This window comes from Pogona vitticeps, chromosome 4 (assembly GCF_051106095.1).
Source record: "Pogona vitticeps strain Pit_001003342236 chromosome 4, PviZW2.1, whole genome shotgun sequence".
Taxonomy (NCBI): Eukaryota; Metazoa; Chordata; class Lepidosauria; order Squamata; family Agamidae; genus Pogona; species Pogona vitticeps.
In genome coordinates this window covers 161035156-161061197 of record NC_135786.1, presented here as the reverse complement: position 1 = coordinate 161061197, position 26042 = coordinate 161035156, and the positions used below count along the sequence as shown (strand labels likewise).

The following is a 26042-nucleotide window of genomic DNA, read 5'->3' as shown; positions in this document are numbered from 1 at the left end:
CGTCGTTAAAGGGAAAAAAACCATACAAACATCATTTTGCAATCGCTATAGCGATTGCAAAATACCCATTATTAAGTGATTTCCTCATCTAACAAGGTAATCATCAAGCAGGGCACCACTGTACTAGCACCATCTGGAATACTTGGAATTCTTGAAATAGGGCTGAAAGCAGGTTTACCTCAAATCCACCACCTCCCCCCCCCCCACAGATTAACTGCCTTATCAGTGCTGACAAGTGGCAGCTTTGAGTAAGGCTATGCTCCTTCCCCATCCAGTCCCTGATCCTACCATGGAGAAGTGACCTCTCTTTTGACAGACAGCTCAAGCCCATCTGAAAAACCCACCAGATCACTTTGTTCCATAAGTGTATATTTGCAATCTTATCAAGTGGAATAGCAGAACAGAGAGAGGCTCAATGGGAAAAAAACAGAAATCGGGCCTTCTCAAAAGTGGCCCCTCACTTTCTGAAAAACTTACCTGTTGAAATCCGCTTGGCTCCCTCACTGAGGGCCTTCAAGACTACCTTCAAGACATGGCTATACAGGCAGGCCTTCCCTATAGCCATTACCTAGCCTATCTCCCCTTTTCTTTTTTTCCCCTTTTCTCTCCTTCTTCTTTTTTTTCCCTTTCTTTTTTTTCTTTCCCATTTTGAATTAATCTGGACTTTATCTTAGTTTATTTGTATATTATATGTAAACTGCCCAGAGTAGACACGTTCTAGGCACTCAGAGGCAGCCACTGCCCTCAAGCAGCAGATTTTGCAGTACCAGTGTATTTTTGCCATCTATCCATGGCATGGATCCACATGAATTTTAATGTACGCTCATCTCCAAATCATTGCCCATCTCCATATCCTCGGTTGTGGCACTGGCCTGAGAGGTTAGACTGGAAGCTTCTTTGAAGTGGCATATTTTCTCCCCACTTGTACTCTACAAGGAGCTGTCCATGGAGTGCTCATTGTGTTGTTGATGATGATAAGGATTGCCAGGTCTCAGAGAATGAGCTGCTGTGCTAGGAAATGGTTGGGCTCTCCTAAATCTCCAGGCCAGGCAAACAAATGTGAGGAGCAGTGATGGAAGGGAAGGAGTGAGTCTCGTTTATTGTTACGGGGTGGCCATAGTGTTTGGATACCCAACTCCAATCCTCTCCGAATGGCACCAGGGCTCACTGGTTCCTGTGTCTGTCCAACACGACACATAATATACTTGCTTGGGAGCTCAGATAGGGAACTCACAATGCCTAGCTCACTCCCCCACACATGCATGGAGAGATATGTTCCCAATTCCTGTGACATCACAAGGCCCCACACCATGTCTTCACAAAGACCCACCCCAGGCATTGGGCCCCAGATATCATGAGGGGATGGGGAGGAGAATCCCATGACAGCCCCTGACAAACAACACTTCAAAAACATTCCAGAAAAATTCTTTTATTGGTTTTGGAAAAGAGGCTAAAGGGGCATCCTCAGCAGAGACAAGGACCTGGTTCAGCTCCAGCACGATGTCTGCCTTCTGGTCTCTCACATCCCCCTGGGGAAGAGGAAGCTTCGGGCCCTGCAAGAGAAAGAGAGAAAGAGAAAACAACTAAGGGGCGAGCTCATCCACTGCTGTCAACCTGCCAACATCCACTGGCTTCCACCCGTTCAGCTCTTCCACTCTGCTTCTGAAGCCAGCCTCCACCAGCTGCCAAATGTTTGGGTCACACGCACGTCCTGGCGAGATCCCCACGGACCACCAGCCAGCCCATTCACACACACACACATTCACACACACACCAGCCATCCCCCTGACACACACACCCCTTCACTCCACCAGCCACTTACACACACACCCAGGCTTCCATCCACCGATATGCACCAAGCTTCCACCAGCTGGTTTCAGGAGGCCAACGTCCCCCGGCTTCATCCGCCAACCGCTGCCAGCTTCTGCCTTGTGGCCTCAGCCAGCTTCCGCAGGGAGATTCCACCAGCTTCTGTGTGCCAACATCCACCAACTTCCCCCCAGCCCATCGCCGACATCAACCAGCTTCAAGCCACGAATCTCCACCAGCCTTGAGCTGTTAATTCGCAAGTCCACTTAGCAAGTTCATCTGCTTTTGCGAGAGACCTTGCCTTGGGCAGAAGGGCTGGGTCCCCTGCAGCCACTGCCACTCTCTCTGCTGGACTACCCTCTGGACACTGGCCTCCCTTCTGGTTTCCTGCCTTGCCCAGCAAGCCCCTTTTATCTGCCAGCAGATAGGTGGGGCTCTCTGAGGTCACAAAGACCCAGGAAAATGGGGTTGAGTTCCCAAGGCGACAGCAGCAGCACCTTCAGGATTGGATGAGTCCTGAAGATGATGTCAACAGTCTCTCTGATCATGTCATTCACCCACAATAGCTTGCATTTTGCATGATTTTTTTTAAAAAAATTATTAGTGGCCTATAAATTTATTCCCTGTCACCAATCCCTCCGATTGTTAAATCTCCTCATGTTGGCCTTCTGACAGGATTCTAGGCTGGTGCTCCAAAAAGTTATCTTCCAGCATTTGCACCAAAAGCAACTTTCCTAGGCCATGAGCTAGGGGAAAAAATTGAAAGTAATAAATGAATAAGGATGGGCACAGTCACACAATGCAGCCTTTGACCCTTTTGGGGTTTTTTTTTTTTTTTGCCTCTTTTTGGACATTTATTTCTTGCCTTGCCATGAAAAAGATATTATAAAGAGCCAGTTAAGGAAAAAAACCCAGTGTTTGAAACACATACCAGTATTTTAACACCATACCAGCAGTAGCAAAGATGCAGCTGTGTTTCAAAGACTCTCCTAGCCTTTGGAACTCCCTCCCACTGGAAGGCAGATTTGCCCCATCTTTGGTGTCCTTCCACAAGCCGGAGAAGACATTCCTCTTCAGGCAAGCTTTCCCTTATGGACTGGCTGCCTGGGTTGGGATCTTGAATGGACTGTTGTGCCTTATTGCTTTGAACACGTTTTTCGTGTTGCTTTTGTTTACTGTTTTTAGTGGGTTATTTGTTCCTGTAAATTCCTTTTTCCAGCAACTTTTGAAGCAAGGCTGTCAGGGACTGAACCTGCAACTTCCTGCTTGCCAGACTTGTGCCAGCCTCCAGTGGACAAGCTAAATCCCTACATAACACTACTCTTTATGACTCTTAGTAGATCATGATTAAGTTTAGAAAGTAAGGAAAAACCTACCAATTATTAATAAGAGTCTGGACAATAAATTAATACCAGTGGCTGTGCTTTGCATGCCTGTATTTTCATTATAGCTGAAGTTGCAGGCAGGTGGCCCAACTGTCTTGTTCCTGGGGCCCTATATTTTAGGTAAATTGACCCATTTGCTGGAAGAACTTGCTTTGTAGCTAGACATTTGCAAACCTAAACATGTCTCCTCAGAGTCCAACTGAGCTGAATGGAATCTTCTGCTGGATAAGCAGGCACAAGACTGCCTTCCGCCGCCACCCCCAGAGTGTGCTTCTGGATCAGGCCTTTAGTACCACTGCAAACAACAGTCATGGAAAGATGTATTCTCAGTATAACAGTTATGAATGGTACACTAGAAAGAGGTCTTGTGAATGATAACACCACATGCAAATCTTAGCACAGGTCAGGCTTTTGCCCATCAAAGCAAGAATACAGGAAGCTTCTCTGCATGTCTATTAAGTCGGCAGAAAATTCAGTGCCTTAGGCCCCAATGAAAACGAAAGAACACAACTATAGCTCTCTCAAACTGAGAGAAATCAAGGCTTGCATTCATAGACACCTGAACCACTATGGTCGATAAATAAATAAATAAATAAATAAATAAATAAATAAATAAATAAATAAAAGAGTCTGAAAGAGGTGAAAATCGGACTTCTCTTTCTGCTGTGGGATTTGCTTGTTGGTCCTACTCATTTTTATGAATGAAAGAGTCCTTCCATTCACCACTGCCCAGTTACAATTTGAGACATTGGCAATATTTCAATTTGCTGATTTCTTTAAATACACAGAAATCTAACATTATAGAAATATGATTAATGAGATGAGTAATCCAAGTCAGAAGTAAATAATGTAGATGGATTGTTTCATTAAGGAAGCAACATGGGGTCATTAGAAGGTTTTTGGTCTCTGCCCCTTATCTTACAGGAAATATCGTTTTCTAAGCCACCATTGTGAAAGGGCGATAAAATATCACAAGTAGACTCACATTAAGCCGGATAATATGCAGGCTGCTTGATTTGTATTGAATATGTGTCTGGTGGCTGAAACCCACTGTAATGAACTTGCCCACAAATCACAGCTTAATGGGAATCTACTTATACATATTGCTTAATTAAAAGTTGTGAGCTTATTAACATGTGTCTTTGGCACTGAGCTTTGGGGATGTAATCTCTGTGCAAATAAGACTAGGCTGTAAAAGTTTTATAGATTGACAATGATATTAAATTCCATTCCCTAATAAGCCATTATTTTCCCAAAGAACAGTTCAAATGCTATATATGTACACAGGTTTCGGGTGTTGTTTGGCTGGTGTCCTTAACATCTAGGGCCAAGTATTGGATAAGACACCAGTACCAACATATTCTCATTTGGCCTCACTTTTTTCTCATAGTCCGGCCAAATGAGAATATGTTGGTACTGGTGGTACAGCAGTCAGGATCTTTTGCTGTCTAGTGCATGCTGTTACTGCTATTGTATGATCACACTAATATCTAGTCGCAGTACCAGATAGTAATTTATAGGACTTGAGTCACTATCTTCATAAGCCATCATCTTCCTCAGTTTAGAACGACGCTGTAAAAAAGATCAATTTAGGAATTATTCAATGACTGCTGTTTTTTTAATGACTGGTGGAAAAGCACATAAAGTAATGCTCAGATACATTTGGGAAATTGCAGTTCAGTTGTGTTTTTTGGTTTTTTTTTAAAAAAAGCTGTTTTATTTTATTTTGCTTTGATTTTAGTTTGTGATAAGGGATTAGCAAGGTGAACAATAGTGCAACAGCTAATTTTAGTCTCTGGACTTAATGGTCATACTGTGGTCCTCTGATTTAGATGATACTGCTTATTTTACAAGGCCTCCTGTAAGCTGGACTCTAGACATCAGCCTCAAAGTCTTGCTCTGGCAATATCATGGTGAGTCCTTCTCATTTGGATATAAATGCAAAGGGCTGAATCCAGAGACATTGCAGGCATGCTTTAGTCTCATTTGAATCATTTAAGCCACACCTAACAATGAGAGTACAAACAGAAATTTTGTATTGCATTTCCAAAAAAAGGCTCAGGCTTTGATTTTGGGGAGCCTACAGGCCCTATCCCCCTACATGGATTGCTGCCTTGTCATGGCAAAGGTTCTTGGGTAATTTAGAGAAGCTATGTGCTAGGCCGTGCAGGGACAACCAAGACGGACAGGTCATAATGGACAGTTCTGACTAAACGCGACCCACTTGGAGCAGGAATGGGCAAGCCACTCCAGTATTTTTGCCAAGAAAACTCCATGGGCAGCAACAAAAGGATAAAATATATGATGCTGGAAGATGAGCCCCTCAGGTTGGAAGGCGTTCAACATGCTACTGAGGAAGAGCGGAGGACAAGTACAAGTAACTCCAGAGCTAATGAAGTGGTTGGGCGTCAGTGAACTAAAATGGATGGGAATGGGCAAATTCATTTCAGACAATTATCATATCTACTATTGTCAGCATTATTAAAAATCTTAAAAGATGATGCTGTTAAGGTACTACACTCAATATGCCAGCAAGTTTGGAAAACTCTGCAGTGGCCATATTATTGGAAAAGTTTAGTCTACATCCCAATCCTAAAGAAGGGCAGTGCCAAAAAAAATGTTCCAACTACCGTACAATTGCACTCATTTCACATGCTAGCAAGGTTATGCTCAAAATCCTCCAAGGTAGGCTTCTGCAGTATGTGGACCGAGAATTCCCAGAAATACAAGCTGGATTTTGAAGGGGCAGAACTAGAGACCAAATTGCTAACATGCGCTGTATTATGGAGAAAGCCAGAGAGTTCCAGAAAAACATCTACTTCTGCTTTATTGACTATGCAAAAGCCTTTGACTGTGTAGACCACAGCAAACTTTGGCAAGTTCTTAAATAAATGGGAGTGCCTGACCACCTCATCTATCTCCTGATAAATCTATATGTGGGACGGGAAGCAACAGTTAGAACTAGATATGGAACAACTGATTGGTTCAAAATTGGGAAAGGAGTACGACAAGGCTGTATATTGTCTCCATGCTTATTTAACTTATATGCAGAATACATCATGCGAAAGGATGGACTGGAGGAATCCCAAACCGAAATTAAAATTGCGGGAAGAAATATCAGCAACCTCAGATATCCAGATGATACCACTCTGATGGCAGAAAGTGAGGAGGTATTAAAGAACCTCTTAATGAGGGTGAAAGAGGAGAGTGCAAAAAATGTTCTGAAGCTCAACATAAAAAAACAAACAAACTAAGATCATGGCCACTGGTCCCATAACCTCCTGGCAAATAGAAGGAGAAGATATGGAGGCAGTGACAGATTTTACTTTCTTGGGCTCCATGATCACTGCAGATGGTGATAGCAGTGGCAAAATTAAAAGACGCCTGCTTCTTGGGAGGAAAATGACTTGTCATTTTTATGCATCAGCAAAAATCTTGAAGCTGGTATGTCAAAGCGTTCTTGTTCACCAAAAATGAAAATAGGTGTATGTATTTGCTATATTCTTAATCTCCCATCTCAACTGTTCATTTTCTCTCTCTCTCATACACACACACACACACACACAGAGAGAGAGAGAGAGAGAGAGAGAGAGAGAGAGAGAGCATGAGAATCTCTGAAACTATCTTGAATCTAGATGGTTGCCCCTCCATTACATAGAAGAATGTGCTCCATTAGTATACCTATAAAGTCTTGTGGGAAGACTCAAGACAACATGTTCTTGACTCTGTTGAGTGTTAGGTCTTTGCCATGCAGTCTCATACCCCCGTAATTGAAGATCAAGACAACTGCCATGGTGCTGGAGAGTTGCTAATTACTGTGTGGAAACACTATCTCTACCTAGGTCAGCATATTATTTATTTATTTATTTATTTATTTATTTATTTATTTATTTATTTATTTATTTATTTATTTATTTATTTATTTATTTATTTATTTATTGCATTTATAGGCCGCCCATCTAGACATGGTCTACTCTGGGCAGCTCACAACATACAAATAGAAAACAATTTAAAATATACACAATTTACATAGAGAAAAACAGAAAAATATATAATCAAAGAACTTACAGTTTTTAACAATCAATTTAAAGCAAAGCAAAGAGTCCCAAGATGGCATGAGTTAAAAGGAAAGAAATAAGAAATAAGCATCACTTAATTGACTGGAGGGAAGGCCTGCTTGAATAGCCAAGTTTTCAATTGGCTTTTGAAGATGCCCAGAGAGGGTGCCAGCCGAATTTCAGTAGGGAGGGTGTTCCCCTTCTGGGGACGGTCCTCCAAGAAGGAACGGAGCCGGTCAAGCACCAGGCCACCGACTCCCAACTCAGAGAGCCTTCCCAGAAGGATACCGTGGTCGACGGTATCAAAGGCCACCGAAATGTTGAGGAGGACCAACAAGGACATATTGCCCCCATTGGCCTCCCTCAACAGGTCATCAATCAGTGCAACCAGTGCTGTCTCTGTACCATAGCGCAGCCTGAAGCCCGACTGGAATGGGTCCAGGGCATTGGTTTCATCCAAGAGTGCCTGGAGCTGATCTGCCACCACCCTCTCAACCACTTTGCTAAGGAAAGGAACATTGGCGACGGGCCTATAATTGCCAATATTGTCCATCGCCAAATTTGGTTTCTTCCTGATAATATATGCTACTCTCAGAACAATAGGTATGCTAATCCAGGTTCCTCCATGTGGTTTCATTCTGTGCTTATGGCTGTCACTAAGCTTGGGACATGATATTCACAAGGCTGTATTTATAAACATCTTTTATAAAGGAATTTTCCCATCAAGTACAAACACTAAACCAAATGATTGGTGATATCAGTACACTGCTCATGTAATGTGGCGCTCATGGTAAAGTCCAATTTCCAGCCTCTCTTTGGTACACTCCAGAATCTTTCTGAGTCCTCCTAAACAGGTCTGTGGGGTAGTTAAAGCCTGTGGGGGCAGTGGGTGGGAGGCACGATTGTACCTCCACAAGCACAATAACAGTCTGGGTTACCACCCTTTATGAACATATTGTATTAACTCACATTTCCCATGAATCCAGAGATATTCTTCCTGATCCAACTGTAGGTACAGCTTAGGCATGCAAAGAAGTTGGTGATTCTACATGAGAATGCACAGCCATCACAAGAAATGCACACCATAGCTGCAGTACTTTCCTCACTTTAACCAAAACTCAGTGGGACTAATTTCTGAATTGGGTTGTACAAAATTGCATTGAAAATGCTAAATGTTTTTGAGTTGCAGCTATTCCTGCCCCCAATGGCCCACGGGATGTCTCTAAGAGGGGAATTCTGAAGAATGCTCATTTATTCCAACCAGGAGATAGTATTGTATTAAATAACCTAACACACACAAGTTCATCCCTCAAAAAGCTAACCAACCTATGGAACTTCACTACAATTTCTCTCTCCCATTACCTGAACCCACTGATACAGTATATTTAGTAGAATTTTAAGGCCAAATAGGAAAACAAACATGTAGTTTACATAATTATAGGGAGCTATTCTACGATGACGGTCAGTGATGGTGTCACATTTCATCTTTAAACAGAAAGAGAAATAAAAAACAAAAACCTGAATGTGGAATATCAGTGTCTAACTTCAGTGGAAATCCAACGGAACTGATGCTTTCTGTTTTGCTTAACTTTAAGGATGTTACTTTTCATCTTTTCCCATTTCCCCCTTTTTAGAAGCAGCTAGATAGGAGCTTCTTTAGCCGGACAGATGTAGCACTCATCAGAAGTTAATTTGCAGGGATGTTCACATATGCAAATCATGTCACAATCCTGAAATGCAAGCACGTAATGAGTGGAAAATATTATACCCATAAATCATATGGCCATGATCATCAAAATTTCCAGTGAGCCAGGACAAATTTGACAGCATTTATGACTTTGCCGCTTTTAGCCTATTAAAAGAAACTTTGTGTTTTTGGAGGGTTTGTTACTCTGGTGATCTTAAAAACTCCCTAAGCCTGGCATAATGAGTCCTCAAGTGCATTATAACTTACCAGTAATTACATTTCAACATTTCTGCTTTCAGCAGTTGCTGTTTTATTCATAAACATTTAAACACTGGGTTGGGCATAAAATGAGAATGTTGGCAACAACAAGACTTAATTTCATTAACTATTAGGTAAACTTGGTCTTGCTTCTTCAAATAATCCTTGGTTTGAATGCTAAAGATGTAATGAACTTCACGGTTCATAGCATCTGACATTGCTTAATTAATGGGTGCGTTTATAGTACATAGGCCTTGGTAATTGATTTATATGCATGATTTGCCCATACAGCTGTTAGTTTCTGTAGGAAAGTCATAATTCAAATGTAGACATATTTTCTAGATATGATGAAGATGAAAACAAAAAAACCCCAAAAGAAATCCAATGACAACCTGGCAAATTATTTTCAAAAACTTGCTGGCAGATGAATATGATTGGCACTCAGTTCCCGCTCCCCCAAAAAGCCGTAATAGCGGGGGGCAGGGGAGAGACTGGAACATCAGTACAATAACATTGAGTTTCCAGAGATCACTCATTTCAAATGGAAACAATTTCATCATCACAGTGAAAATCATTCAATTTAGGGAGCCAGACCTCTTGAGACATCATCTGTACCTGTTCTTCTGTAAGAGATAAATTACATATGTTAAGCTCCATAGTTAGTATACATTTGCTGCTATGTTGTGGACATGTCCGGAGACTGGGAGAGTTTTGAATCCTATGGAACAAAAGCCTCTTCCATTCTTATCACGAGACACCTACCAATCCATCCTTTTTTGTTTCTGTCAACATTGGAGCTTCAACATCAGAAAAGTTAGAGCCTCACAAGTTTATCCCAAGGCAGGGTGTTAGCATCTGAGATCATACCCCCCCACACACTTTGTATGTACGTATACCTTGGAGGGAGGAGTCTGGCCTATCCTATGTAGGGACCAAAGAATTCTTAGCCTCAAGTAGACTGAAAAGTCTATATTCCATTAGGGATGAGCCTTTTGTGTGTTTTTTGGACTCTTAACTTCTAGAATTCTCCAAGAATTCCTCTGGCAGTATTTGGGGAGTTCCTGCCCACAGATAAACACACCTACAGACATCTACACATTCCTACATTTTCCTACATTTCACTCATCTGGAACAGGGCCTATCTTCCACACTGTCTTGGGATTACTTCTGTACAAAAAGCTGCCCCAGTGCTTCCTGGGAGGGCTCTTTAGAAGGCAACCTGTCAAGAACTCTACCTCCCACAAAGACCTAGGCCTCCCAGGAAGCACTGGGGCAGTTTCTTTTCGTACATGAAATAGGCCTGAGACAACCTGGAATATAGGCCCTGTTCCAGTTGAGTAATATGTAGAAATGTGTAGATTTCTGTAGATCTGTGGCTATGGATAAGAACTCCCAGAATCCTGCCCGGGAATTCTAGGAGATGAAATCCAAAACCCCTTCCCCTGCATACCAAATACCACATTCAGAGTGCAATGGTTCTTCTTTCTTCATAGTGGTCTCTGTGAATGCACACAAATGGGTTATCCTGCGCCTGCGCAGGAACGTCTGGAAGATTCTAGAGCTTAAGAAAAAAGAGCCAATTAGCTCCCTCCCCGCGGGGTATATAAGCCCCGCCTCCTCCATCTTCCTTTCAGTTCCTCTTTTTCCGCCGTTCCTGTAGGACGTAGGAAGAGCAGAGCTATCGACCGTTAAGTACTTAGCTAGCTAGATAGCTACCTGTTTTCTTGCTTATTTATTTACTTTATTTTTACTTTAATGGTTATTTGACAGAACCTGCTATATTGAGTTGCTTATTTTTTGTTCTGTCACGTTTTCCCCCAGTCAATGGATCCCACTTTTTCTTTTTGTTTATGGCCCCTCGGGGCTTCAAGCAGTGTGTTGTCTGCTCCCCAAAAATTCCTTTATCGGATGGATATGATAAATAAAACAAGCAATTAAGTTGAGGCGCCAAAGACTTCGATCTTTCCTTTGCGAGAAGACTCTGTCTCCAAACATGGAAAGCGCCTCCCTCACAGCACTGTCCCTGCTGCGTGCTGAGGCCTCTAAACAAAACTCTCAGGCAGACCAACCGCTGCTTATCATCTCGGTGCCGGTTAAGGCTAAGGACGCTTCCAAACCGTCAAAAGCCAAACCGCCTTCTCGCCCTGCAAAAAAGAAGGCCACCGATAAGCCTAAGAGAGTGAAGAAACCAGCCAAGTTGCCTGTTGTACCTCCTCCCGCTCCCTCGATACTGCTCGAGGAGTCTTCAAGGGAAGCAATTGGATTCTCTGATGCAGAGGAGCACATTCCTTTAGCCCAGACGGCTCATGAAGATATGTGCATGTTGTCAAACTCGGGCCAATTTGAGGCTGAGCCAGACACCAGCCAGGCCGTTGCCCATCCAAGCCCTTGATACTCAGGGCGGGCTGATACCGAGTCTCCATCTGAACAGGAGTCTGATCATGAAACTCCTAGGAAGCGTACTGCAAAGCGGAAAAACATCGCTCTGTACCAGCCTCGGGGTGGAGGTGATGGGTACAGTCCGCAGGGACCACCATAGTTTGGTCACCCTTTTTACGCTCCGTTCCAACCGTATCATACCAAGGCTATGCCTATCAGTCGGAGCTTCAGGCACAAGTACTGTGGCACCATACCATGGCTCCCTCTATCTCGTGTCAGCTACATACTCAACAGGATTTTTCTACGCTCAAGCACCATCTCACAAGAGGCAATTTCCTACGGTACCTACAGCACTTCCCAAGCATGCTAAGTACAGTGGTGGACACTCTTCGGTTCCAGCCACGACGCTCTACTCCGGTCCTGATGCCCACAATACCGTACCCTTCTCCCAGTCCATCCAATTGGATGTGGAGATGGCACCAGAAGACACAGTACCGAGGCGTCCTCCTTCGACTGCCTCACAGTCGTCTAATCCATCTACGGTGTCCACCAACTCTGACACCACTGATACTGCCGCCCAGGGCTCGTCATCTCAGCCCTCGTTGGAGGACTTCTCATCCTATGCACAGCTCATCATGCAGATGGCGAAAACTCTGCCGCTCGATGCACAAATCCCTCAACAAGAACGGGACCTTGTTTTCCACGATATGGAGCAGGATAAAACCTCTCCTCCTAGCCTCAGTCTCATTCCTGCTCTGTTTGAGCTGGTAAAATCTTCTTGGGACAAACCTCCTACACTAGTACAGGTGCCACGCAAGCCTGAGCACCACTATAAGACTCATGGTTCGGACTCTGACTTTCTGGCCAAGCATCCTTCACCCAATTCCATTGTGGTTGAGACTACTCAGTATAAATCCCGTACCAGATCATCAGTTACACCTGTTGACAAGGATGGAAAGAAATCAGACACTTTTGGAAAAAAACTGCATTCGTTTGCCGCAATCTTGATTAAAATTGCTAACTACCAGGTCGCCATGGGCACATATCAGAAACACTTATCAGACAAGATAGTTCCAATGCTGCAATCGTTACCTGATACCTCAAAGGCCTCCTCAGCCACACTAGATGCTGTTCCAAGTCCTCCATACAGAGCACGCTACCATAGTCTTTCGAGACTGAAGGATGCCTACTAATACTCTTACCAGACAACAGTGATTTGCTGCAAAACACACAGCTGACATCGCTTCCAAATCCATGTTGACTGCCATTGCTGTTAGACGCCATGCCTGGCTTAGAACAGCCGCCTAGAGTGGTCTGTGGGTCCAGATAGGCGGGATATAAATCAAATTAATAATAATAATAATAATATCCTTGAAGACACCAAGACCAAAATTGAGGAACTTCCCTTTGATGCGGTGGGGCTGTTGAACTCTAAAACTGATGAAACTATGGACAACATCCATAAGATGAGAAAGACAGCGAAATCCTACTTACCATATCAGCCGTATAGGTACCACAAGCTATCCTACAAAAAGCCACAGTATCAATCATCTACTCAGTACCAGCCTCTTGGTACAATAAGCAGCAGCAGGACTGCACTTACCAAACTCAGCAGCCTCCTACGCCGCTGGTTCAAGCAACAACGCTTTCGTAGCCCTAAGCAGTCCTTTCACAAGACCCAGCATAGGGGCAAACAATTCTCATGAATCTCCCTACAAGAATGGAAAAACATCACTACTGATAAGTGGGTCCTTAGTATCATTCAACATGGATACAGGATAGAATTTTTCTGCATTCCTCCACCAAATTCAATTAGACATACTCCCCTTTCCATGTCACTGCATTTGGAAATCTCATCTCTGTTATCCAAACAGGCTATAATCCAAATTCCATCTGACAGTACTGATGGGTTTTTCTCCCACTATTTTGCAGTCCCCAAGAATGACGGGGGCATAAGGCCCATCATGGACTTAAGAGACCTCAACCGGTACATACTTCATAAGAAATTCCATATGCTCACACTTGACTCCATTCTTCCCCTCTTGTCTCAGGGAAACTGGTTTGTCGCCATCAATTTGCAGGACGCGTATTTTCATATCTCCATCCACCCGTCTCATCAAAAATTCCTCCGGTTCCGGTTCCACCACGATACCTTCCAATTCACTGCCCTACCATTCGGGCTCTCAACAGCCCCCAGGGCATTCACAAAATACATGCCACCAGTCGTCGCGTACCTATGGACCCAACAGATAAAAATGTTTCCTTACATCGATGACTGGCTTCTAGTGGTCCGATCCTATCATGAAGCGGTCTCGGCCACAAGATTCACCCTGTCTACTGTGGAAAAATTAGGCCTGAAAATCAATGCAAAAAAGTCCAACCTCATACCTTCTCAAGTAGTCGCCTACATAGGAGCAACCTTGGACTCCATTCGCTCAAGAGCATTTCTACCATCACAGTGAATTTGAAAGATCAAAGCAGCTGTCAGCAAGCTCAAACAGTGCACTATACGTACAGCGCACTACATTCAACACGTTCTCGGACTAATGGCATCCACTACTGCGGTGGTACCGTACACCAGACTCGAACTCAGACCCCTTCAATCTTGGTTCATCTCTCAGTCCGATCCCATGACAGACCTGCAGTCCAAGAGGGTGAGAATTCCCCCTCAGGTCGTGCGGCATCTCAGCTGGTGGTCCAGATCCAGCAACCTGTCATGGGGAAGACCGTTCCACTCCCCTTACCTGTCCCTACAGGTTGTCACCGATGCCAGCCCCTCAGACTGGGGCACACACTGCCAGGACCTCTGTGTTCACAGTCTTTGGACCCCAACCCAAAAGACCTTGCACATCAACCAGCTAGAACTGCTAGCCGTTATGAAGGCTTTTCAGTCCTTCCTTCCTTGCATCCAGGGTCATGCAGTGCAACTGTAATGGACAATACTACAGTGATGCACTACATCAACAGACAAGGTGGAACTCGATCATCACGTCTCCTCCATCTAACCATCAAGTTTTGGAAATGGTGCCGTTCCCACGACATCTTCCCACAAGCGATCCACATCACTTCCAGGAACAATTCTCTAGTGGACCACCTGAGCAGGCTCCCTACCAGAACGCACGAATGGACATTAGACCAGACAGTCTTTCTTGACATTTGCAAACGATGGGGACAGCCCACCCTGGACCTTTTTGCGTCCCACCTCAACACCAGGTGTGCCCGATACTGTTCCAGGGCAGGCATGGACGCTGCCTCCCTGGGAGACGCCTTCCTCATACCATGGTCAGGGGAACTAACGTACCTGTTCCCTCCAATACCGCTGCTTCTCAGGACTGTGACCAGGATAATGCGGTATGGTACAGACGCAATCCTCATCGCTCCTTGGTGGCTGAGGCAACTGTGGTTCACTCACCTATCAGAAATAGCACGAGACGTTTACCACCTACCTCAGATACCGTCCCTCCTGTCACAGAACAACAGGGCTCTCCTCCATCCCAATGTCTGGTCCCTTCGCCTGATGGCGTGGAGGATAACCCCCGCTTCCGCGAGGTGCTAGACCATGCACGAAAGCCCTCTACCTCGCGCTTATATGAAGGCAAATGGAAAGCATTTACCAAGTTTGCCCAGTCTGAAGACATGACCACGGTACCAGCTTCTCTATGCACGGTACTTACCTTTTTTGCTGCATCTCTTCAATATGGGACTTGCTCACTCCATGCTTAAAGTTTACATTTCAGCGATTGTAGCGCACCAACCTCCTCATTCATACCCTGGCAAGGCTTCTTTCCGACTCTACACTTAAAAGATTTTTTAAAGGTCTCCAAAACATACGACCACCCTCCCAAACCATTGCACCACAATGGTCCCTTCCACTGGTCTTAGAGGCTATTACTAAACCTCCATTTGAACCAATGGCTACATGCTCTGAAAAACTTTCCTTGAAAACAGCATTCCTAGTAGCTATTACTTCAGCCAGACGAACAAGCGAGATTGTTGCCCTAAGGTCGGACCCTCCGTACCTACAGATGCACCCAGATAAGGTTACCTTGTACATGGACATTTCCTTCCTCCCAAAAGTGGTGTCAGAATTCCATGTCAATCAGCCCATTGTGCTTCCAACCTTTTTCTTGTCTCCAACCACACCGCTGGAGCGCAAACTACATTCTCTCGACATGAAAAGGGCCCTTGCCTTCTATCTACACCACACCAAGTCCATTCGATGCTCTCCGCATCTCTTTTATGTTACCACGGACCATACAAAGGTGCTCCTGCTTCTTCTCAATCAGTATCACGGTGGATTGTTCAGCTCATTCACATGGCTTACCTGCTGGCCAAGAAACCTCTTCCGGAGGGCTTAAAGGCACATTCCACCAGAGCGATTTCCACCTCGACAACCCTATTCAAAGGTGTCCAACTGCAGAACATTTGCAAAGCAGCCACCTGGGCTACCCCTCTGATGTTCGCCAGACATTACCGACTGGACGTCAGAGCCAAAAATGATGTGGCGTTTGAACAGGCGATACTGTCATCTATGATACCGTGATGGCCCTCCTGCCGGTGAGTACAGCTTGCTATTCATCCATTTGTGTGCATTCACAGAGACCACTACGAAGAAAGTTAGGTTACTTACCTGTAACTTTGGTTCTTCTAGTGGTACTCTGTGAATTCACACATTCGTCCCTTCCTCCCCTCAATCCGTCATGTTACCGTTCTATGATACCATGCTTATCTAACTTATGGTAATGGTGGATTAGGGAACTGAAAGGAAGATGGAGGAGGTGGGTCTTATATACCCCACGGGGGGAGTTAATTGACTCTTTTTTCTTAAGCTCTAGAGTCTTCCAGACATTTCTGTGCAGGCGCAGGATAACCCATTTGTGTGAATTCACAGAGTACCACTAGAAGAACCAAAGTTAGAGATAAGTAACCTTTCTCCCTCATAAGTGGAATCTTATGGCCCACAGTGAAAATTTTGCACAGCACCTTACAGAGATAATGTAAAGTAATGTGACTTATATGCTGTCATTACATCGGCAGCCAAAGTTACATCAACAAGACCTGCTGTAGTTGATGCAGGTCCTCTTGATGTAACTTTGGCCTCTGCTTGTCTCGTTTCATTGGACACATTTCAGTTGGTGCAGCCTGATGGATCTTTGGAAAGGACAGGGTTTTTGGAGAGGTGAAAGCCACCACATGTGTGCTGGACCCTTGCCTTTCCTGGCTTATAAAAGGGGGGGTGGCTGAATGGTTTAGGTGAGTTGTGAATACCACCTTGCAACAAAGCAAGGTACCACAGTTCCTAAAGCAGACAGCAGTAAGACCTTTGGTTAAAAACGCCCTCCTTAAATCCCATTGTATTGGATGATTAATGACTAGTCTCCAGTATTTGATTTTTGGGCAAGAAGCATGTTGTAGCATCTCAGATTTGGAAGTTCCTGGACTAAGTGGATTATCTTTTTAAAAAACTTTTTTAATTAATTTCATTTCTAAAGAATAAAAAGACTATCGAACATATTACAAATTGTAAATACAAAGTTATTCCCCACAATTCTCCAAATCCCATATATACCATTCCCCATCGCCATTTAAAGAAATATCAACCAACAATCTAAATTTCTTTTCAATCCACATGTCTCAAAGTCTATTTTGTCAGCATATTTTAATAATGGCTTCCAATTTTCAGTGAATTTACTATGGCTTATTTCTCCTCTATGTAATCTAACTTTATTATTCATTTTTTCCATCAGCAATGTATGCCATATTTTACTTGTAAATGCTTGCAATGAGTGATCTTGGGATTTTTTCAAATTTTTAGCGATTTCAGATCTTGAGGTGCCTATAAGATTTGCAATTAATTCTTTATATTCTAGTTTTTCATTTCCCTCTGTGAATAATGAAAGTAACAATAATGTTTTATTAATATCTATTTTTTGATTAGTCAGTGTCTCTATCCATCTAATTACCTCCTGCCAAAAAGCTTCTATTTTGGGGCAACTAATCCACATATGTTCCAGAGTTCCTTTTTGTCCGCAGTTCCTCCAACATTTATCAGATATATCTTTATTAATTCTATATAGCTTTCTGGGTTAAGATGCCACCGATGCACTACCTTTAGAACCATTTTGCACTTGCTGATATAGATTTATATGGGTATTTTTTCCAAATTCCTGTCCAAATTTCCTCAGGTATATTAATATTTAAATTTGTTTCCCACACTGTTTTAGATCCTCCACCTTTCCCATATTCTTTCTCAATAATGCTTTTATATATTAGTGAGGTTAGTCCTCTTTTTATTTTTATCTTTTTGAATACAATATTGTTCAAATTCAGTTAATGTTCTTAGAAAGCCAGTTTTTTGTTGTGAGTAGCGAAACTTCTTATTTGTTTTATTTGTAGCCAATTGCTTTTTATTTGCTGTTTTCTCTTCAATTTGCCAAATAGTAATTGGTTCCCCTGAATCGAATAAGTTATTAATTCTATATATTCCAATTTGCTTCCACTCCTTAAATTGTGCATATTTCTCTTTAGACTTAAAATCTGGGTGATCCATGAGGGGACATAAAGGGGATACTGGGGTGCCCAATGTTTTACTATGTTTTCTCCATATCCTTAATGTTTCAAAAATGAATGGGTTCTGTACTTGTTTTCCTTTTCCAATTTTTTTGTAGTGTAAATATTTACTATGTCTGTTTTCATTTCACTTTCCATTTTGACCCAATCAGAATTTTTACAAGTCTCATCAATTTGTATAAGTTTAATAATTTGGTTTATTTGTAAAGCTTCATAATATTCTTGAAGCTGTGGTATCGCTAATCCCCCCCCCTTTTGACCCTGTCTATATTTGACACTATTTATGAATCTTATCTTCTTTCCCTTTCCTGCAATAAAATTTTCTAGCTTTCCTTGCCGTAGTTTTACTTTCTTTGGCTGTAATGGAATATTTTGGAATAAAAATTGAAATTTTCGTAATATATAAAATTTAATCAAAGTGATTCACCCCAACATTGATAGGTTCAAATTGACCCACTTTGTCATTTTTTCTTTTGCAAATTTAAATAGTTTTTTTTAGTTTCTGTAGATTAATTGATTAAGGTTTTTTGTTACCCATATTCCTAAGTATTTAAAACTTGAATAACATAACTCTAAATGAGATGCTTTTCTAATTTCATTTTGTTCTCCAATAGGGATGTTTAAACATAATAATTTAGATTTTTGGAAATTAATTTTTAAACCTGTATATTGACTATATTTCTCTAATTTTTCTTTTAAATGTTCTATTCTTTGTAATGGGTCCTCCAAAAAAAAGAGCATATCATCTGCATATAAGTTTATTTTGTGTTGTCTATTTTTTGTGGTCAGTCCTCTAATGTTTTCACTTTCTCTTATTTTTGTCGCAAGAGGTTCTATTATTAATGCAAATAGGATTGGAGACAAGGGATCGCCTTGTCTAGTTCCCCTAAATAGTGTAAATTTTTCAGATTCTAATCCATTAATAAGTACCATAGCATCTGTTCCTGTGTATAATTCCTTTAAAACTTTAATAAAATTTTTACCCATATTCAATTTTTCCAACAGATCAAACATGAATTTCCATTCCACCCAGTCAAAGGCCTTAAGGGCATCCAGTGAGAGTATTGCCATCTTCTTTTCTTTATTAGCTGTATACATAATATTCAGTACTCTCCGGATAGCATCACACATTTATCTTCCTGGCATAAACCCATATTGATCTGTATGAACATATTTAGTACAAAACTACTTAATCTTTGTGCCAATATTGTTGAAAAGAGCTGGAAGGATTTACATATATATATACACAGTGGGGTCTCTACTTAAGAACTTAATCCGTATTGGAAGGTGGTTCTCAAGTTGAAAAGTTCTTATGTTGAATCTGCATTTCCCATAGGAATGCATTGAAAACCATTTAATCCATCTCTGCTCTTTTCCGTCCATAGAAACTACAGTGGAACCTCTACTTAAGAACTTAATCCGTCTTGGAATGGTGTTCTTAAGTTGAAATGTTCTTAAGTTGAAGCAAAATTTCCCATAGGAATGGACTGAAAACCAATTAATCCGTTCTGGCTGTTTTTTTGTTACGTAGAGGTGCGTTCGTACATTAACCAAAGCTGGTTAATATGTACTCTACCACTATGGGGAGAAATTTTTTTTAACCTAAGATGACCTAAGCTTAAAAAAAGAGCAGGAAAGGTATTTTTTCCTGTTCTTATCTTGGATTTCTGTTCTCAAGTAGAAGCAAAATTTAGCAAATGGAGCTGTTCTTAAGTTGGATTGTTCTTAAGTAGGGACGTTCTTAAGTAGAGACCCCACTGTGTGTGTGTGTGTGTGTGTGTGTGTGTGTGTGTGTGTGTGTGTGTATGTATATATGTATATATGTGTATATATATATATATACACATATATATACATATATATATATATAACAATACAACATACTAGCTTGTTTTATATTTTTAAATGAGTTATTAGAGTTTTATGATAGCTAGAAGTCTCTACTATTTAAGATAAATATGTATGATAGAAAGGAACCTTAGAATTTTTAGATAAGCCTATATATTTAAGAATGTTTAGAATATATGTTTAGAACACTTTAATGTATTGATAAGTAAGAGATACAATAGTTACAAACAAACATAGATAAGTTGTAATCTGTTATATTAATATATGTATAGATTAAGAGGGTTAGAGCAGGCATGGGGAAAGATCTGATCTTTTACAGGGAATTTTAAATTTTCTGGCTCCCTATAGTTCCACAGGGCACAGCTCAAACAAGAGCTGGGGACTTGTTCTCACTGACCATTGTTGGAACAGGGTGAGGGTGGGGGAGGGGAAAAGGGTGGGAGGGAATTAGATATAGGCAAATGGGTGACACTGAAAAGAAAATTAGAATGAAGTAGACAATCTGGCTTAGTAAAATATGAGTATAAACTGTATACCACAACATATATAAAATCTATTAGACAAATACTGATAAAGAATATATTTGTAAAAATAGCATATAGAATGTATGACTGTAATGTTAGATAATCTTCAAATCTTATCTTATAATGTGAATGGGTTGGGGTCACCAGTGAAAAGATATAGAGTCATTAAGACTATACAAAAATTAGGAGTAGATGTGTTGTTGTTACAGGAGACTCATCAAAATAAGACCAAGAAAGGGATAATTAAGCACCCAATGATAGGTGAAGAATATATAGCAAATGGAACGAATAAGGCTAGAGGGGTGGCAATAATCTTTATGAAGAACTCAAAATTTGAAGTGATTGATTATATGGGAGACCCTGAAGGCAGATATGTTATAGCAAAAGGAAAATTGGAAAACAAATTATTAACTATTGGTTCTTATTATGCCCCCAATATAGGTCAAGCAAATTTCATGCAGAGCTTTTTAAGAAAGGTAAAAGAATTTGCCTGGGGAGAAATTATCCTAGGCGGAGACACAAATTGTATTTTCAACAAAATACAACATCAAAAAATAGAAAGGTATCAAATGAGGGTAATAAAATTAAGAAGCTAATACAGAGATCAGGTTTAATTGATGGCTGGAGGTATTTAAACCCTAAAGTGAGAGAATATACATATTTTTCTAAAAGATATTGTACCTATTCAAGAATTGATCACTTTCTTATATCAGAGACTTTGGCCCCAAATCTAGACAAAATACAGTTTGCCCCTGAGATAGCCTCGGATCATGCACCATTAAAACTTTCTTGGGTTAGTGAAGTAAAGAGTCAATCTAGAATTTGGAGGTTAAGCCCTAATGTGTGTTTAAATATAGAAATTATTGGAAAAATAAAGAAAGAAATTAATTTTTTTAATGAAATAAATGTTACTTCAGAAATAAAATCAGCATTGCTATGGGATGCCCTAAAAGCCTATCTAAGAGGAATTTTTATTATGGAAACCTCTAGAATAAAGAAAGAACAAAATAAGCTCCAAGAACAATTAGAAAGTAAAATTAAAAAAATTATCAGAACAACATAAACAACTAGGAACCAAGAACATACTTAATGAATTAACAAAAACTAGAGCAGAGTTAGAAGCATTGGATACTGCAAAGGTTCATACAGCTATGAACTATTTAAAGAGAGAATATTATGAACATGGAAATAAAAACACTAAACTGCTATCACATGCAGTTAAAAAGATGGCAGCAAAAAGAACAATTGCTTCATTAAAAATGAAGGAAGGAATAACGGTAAATTCACAGAAACAAATACTCTCTACATTCATGGAATATTATAAAGATTTATATAAATCACAAGTAACACCGGACATAAATACTAAAAAATTTATACAAACATTACCAATAAGCCAAATTTTAGAGAAACATAAAGACTATTTAAATAGCCCAATAACGAAAACTGAGATAAATTCAGTTATCAAAAAACTTAAGAAAGGAAAAGCACCAGGCTGTGATGGATTCACAGCTGATTTCTATAAAGTATGGGAAGAAGATGTCATAGAACATCTTCTAAAGCGATTTAACTCAATTTTGGAGGTGACAAAATATCAGAGTTATGGCATATGGCCAGAATAATAACTATATTAAAACCAGAAAAAGATCCAATGTTTCCTTCATCTTACAGACCTATAACATTGCAAAATCAAGATCAAAATTTTTTTTCGGACTAAGTGGATTATCTAAATCCATTTTAGTCTGGCTTTAGGGCTGGTTATGGAACAGAGACAGCTTAGGTCTCCTTGGCAGATGACCTACTGTATGTGGGTAATTGGACAGGGTGTGTGTGTCTTTGTCGGTTCTGTTGGACCTCTTAGTGGTTTTTGATACCATTAACTTCTAGGACATCTTTCTGGGATGGTCCTTGGAGGTACTGTTTTGCAGTGGTGCCAATACTTCCAGGATGGCCAAACTCAGAAGATGATGTTGGGGAAATCCCAGCCAATACTCTGAACATTGTTCTGTGATGTTCCTCAAAGCTTAGCCCTGTCACTATTTTATTTAACATCTACACAAAACCAGTGGGAGAGTTTGTCCAGAGTTTTGAGGTTCACTCAGTGCATGGTGAGATGACAGGTTAATATGAAGTTCCTCCTTCCAATTGATGTTTTTGTATTCTCATAATACATATAATTTTACATGTCCAGATATCATTAAAAAGTCTGTTGAAATTATTTCATTTGAAGGATGTTGTTTCTTAAAAGTGCATAACAATCAAATGTAAACATTCATAGCTTCTAATTAGCATGCCAAAAAAGTAACCAGATTTGTGCAAAATTTCTTTTGATCCCAAGAAAAATAAGTTTCCATATCCCATGAGGTTCTTCCTATAATCCCCTGTCTGTTGTAAGCAGAGCAGAGGTCGCACACACAGTCTCAACAGCACAGATAGATACAATAAGCCAAAGATGTTGAGTCTTAGTTCTTGAAGGCAAAAGTCTGGACTTGAAAAATACATTGAACACAGACCAATGAATGCAGTGCACGCAGCATGTTATATGCTTGAAATCCTAAGCTAAGTGTGTGGAAAAGGTGATGCTGAAAAATAATGGGATGCAGAGTGGAAGGAGGTCACCTGTGACCATATTTTAAAAAATGGTGAAGAAAAACAGCTGCTTCTGGATTAATAATTATAGTTGAGCTAAGACCACAACTTTCCTATTCTTTCTAGGTTCTAAGAAACAATCCCCTACTGGATAAAACACCAACAACTGCAGAAGATAGTAATCCTTCCACAAAATCTTTTAAATTCCTCAAATGGTTACCTGACACGGCGCACATTGCCTGCTAAACTTATTTTGAAGCTGCTTGAAGGAAGTAGACACAGGATTCAGGCTATAGGAAACACCTATCAAAGCCTTTCTATTTTATTGTGCATGCTACAGACAGTTTGATGGCATTCACAATGTTGGCTCAATTTCCTGGTGCTCCAAGGCAACAGTTAAGCTGTTCACTTACTAACTCCTTGTTGGCTCCAGCTGCATTTTGAATGCTTTCATTCATCAGGACATTAGCAACAATAAATTTTCACCTTCCTTCCCTCCCTAGCCCACCTTGTTCGTGTACATGTTATTGTTAATGCTTGTGTATTGAACTCTCACTGGGAGACAATGGAGAGTGAGCGAGCGAGAGAGCGCAACACGGTTGTTTCTGCCTTTTGTTTCTTTTCTATACCCCTTTGCACGCTCACACTCTTTGCTGACTGTAAACCGCACAGAACTTATTTTACTCCTCCAGGTCTCCCCTGAAGAACTGTCTTGGGCTATAAATATTTTTTATTCATCTTCTGGATGTGAAGTATCTTAAAATAGACTATCATCTGCAGGACTGTATTTATCCAGTACTGTCTGTATGCCAATGGTATAGAAACAGAAAATGGTTTTGTTTTTTCATTTGTTTCATCTTCTCTAGGGGGCACGCCTTCTATTTCTGTTTTATGTGCATTGCTCCTTTTGTTTAACACAGAAGTTGCTGGAGTTTTATTTACAACTTCACATGCTGTCTATAGTTTGAGTGACGCAGAAGGACTTTTTAGGGCTGGGGTGATTGTCTATCCAGCACTAACCAAATGTTCATTCCAGTTTTTGAAATCCAAAGAGGGCCCCGCCTCTCTGCTGAGTGTTTCTTTTCCTCTCTTTCTCTAGACGATTTCAGTTTTTGTGTTTGCTGTTGATCTGATCATACATCTGTATGTTTTCAGCAAACAAAGCAGTATGCACAAGTCTGTAATTTCAAACAACTTTAAGTAAATATTTTTTTAAATAATTCTCCTATAGATGTCTCAAAGTGAGGTACTGAGACTTTAAGTGCCTGTTGATGAGAATGAGGTGGACTCTGGGGAATGTACAGTTAATCCTCTCTGTGGATCTCTGTACTTCTACTGTGTAGCAAAAAAGAGAATGTTACCAGAAGTATAAAACCCTGCTACAGAAATGACCAGTTCTCCATGATATTTTGGTTAATATTCTACTATTTGTGTTTACTGCAGTGGTCCCCAATCTCTTCCAAACCATGGACCAGTTGGGGGACAGGAGTCCCCGCTTGCTGGTGGGTGTGGTGTGTTCATGGGTGGTGTGGCATGCTTGCGCACATGTGTGGGTGGGCAGGCCAGGCGTGCATGTGGGTGTGTGTGGGGTGAGTCCATGAGGAGGGCAGGAGATCTGGCTCTGCGGCCCGGTCCTGCGAAGGCCATGGACCAGCAGTGGGCCTTGGACTGAGGGTTAGGGACCCCTGGTTTACTGGTACTAGCTGTTCAAAATTAAAAAAAAAAAACCCTCTATTCTATCCTCTACCAACTCTAGCTAACAGGTGCCAATAATATATTGGCTGAAATTCGATTGGCATAAATTTACACTGTGTAAGCTGGCCATGATGTCATCATCCAACAAGAGATATTTATGATTTAATTAAACCAAATAACTCTCCCTTTCAGGTTTCAAGGTTACCTAGGAATTACTTTTGCCCTTAGGAAGAGAGCCTTGGGATGTGGGAGGAAGCTTTTCATTTTGAAAAATTGTCACCAAATTACTGCTGGTGCACCTGATCCACATCTGTTCCATCTATTAAAACACGTCAAAGGAATGTCAGTATTTTAAGGTATGCACAAAACAGCATATTGCTGGCAGAAAATAGAAATAGCTTGAAATGACAACTGAGGAAAATAGAAGAAGAAAGGAGAAAAGCAGGATTACAGCTGAATATTAAATCAGGAAAAGGCCACGTGGTCCCAAAAACAATGCAAATGTAGGAACAAGTGATATCTTTATTGGACCACTAAACAAAAAACAAACAAACAGCAAACTTTCAATTATCATTCATCTTCCCCAGGCTGTGCACCAACGTCTTATGAGTAGTTCCAAAATTATATGCTTCTATTAAATTCCCAAAGTTTCATGGCCCTTGCTGCGACCAGGTTTATTTTCTTAAATGGAAATAGCTTCCGTCTGCAAGATACCTGAGGGGGAAAGGTGTGGTTTAAAACTCCACCTTAGTCAGTAGTTTATCACCCAACTAGTTAAACAGAGGGACACAGAGCACTCTGACCCATCCTCATTCTCTATATCACCCGTTCCTGCAGCTGAATATTAAGAAAACAATAGTAATATCTGCAGAAGAATTACATAACTTTCATGTTGACAATAAAGAAATTGGATGTGTCAAAAGATTGTTTATATCTTTGTTCAATGATCAGTCACAATAGGGACTACATGCAAGAAACAAGAAAAAAGAGACTTGGAAAGGCCGCTACGAAGGAACTAGAAGAGATAAGTGTGTGGTTCTGGAAACCAAGATCAGCATCAATAATGTTACAATATTCCCATTTACAATGTAAATACGTGAGAGTTAAACTGTGAGGAAAGCTAGCAGGAAACGAAATTGATTTGAATTGCTATCTTGTAGTAGAGTTTCAGTAGTTGCTGCCTTGTAGTAGAGTTTTAGTTGTAGTAGAGCCTCCAGAGTTGACCAAATTCCAGGAGGCAGTG

General features: G+C 41.0%; 1 long non-coding RNA gene across 1 annotated transcript in view; it reads right to left on the bottom strand.

The window, feature by feature from the left end:
• LOC144589216 (uncharacterized) overlaps window positions 1-19323 on the bottom strand; it is a 641777-nt gene extending 622454 nt beyond the window's left edge. Inside the window, exon 1 of the long non-coding RNA XR_013545199.1 lies at window positions 19243-19323. This is a non-coding gene — a long non-coding RNA (uncharacterized LOC144589216). The remainder of the gene's footprint in view (window positions 1-19242) is intronic.
• Window positions 19324-26042: the final 6719 nt, after the last annotated feature.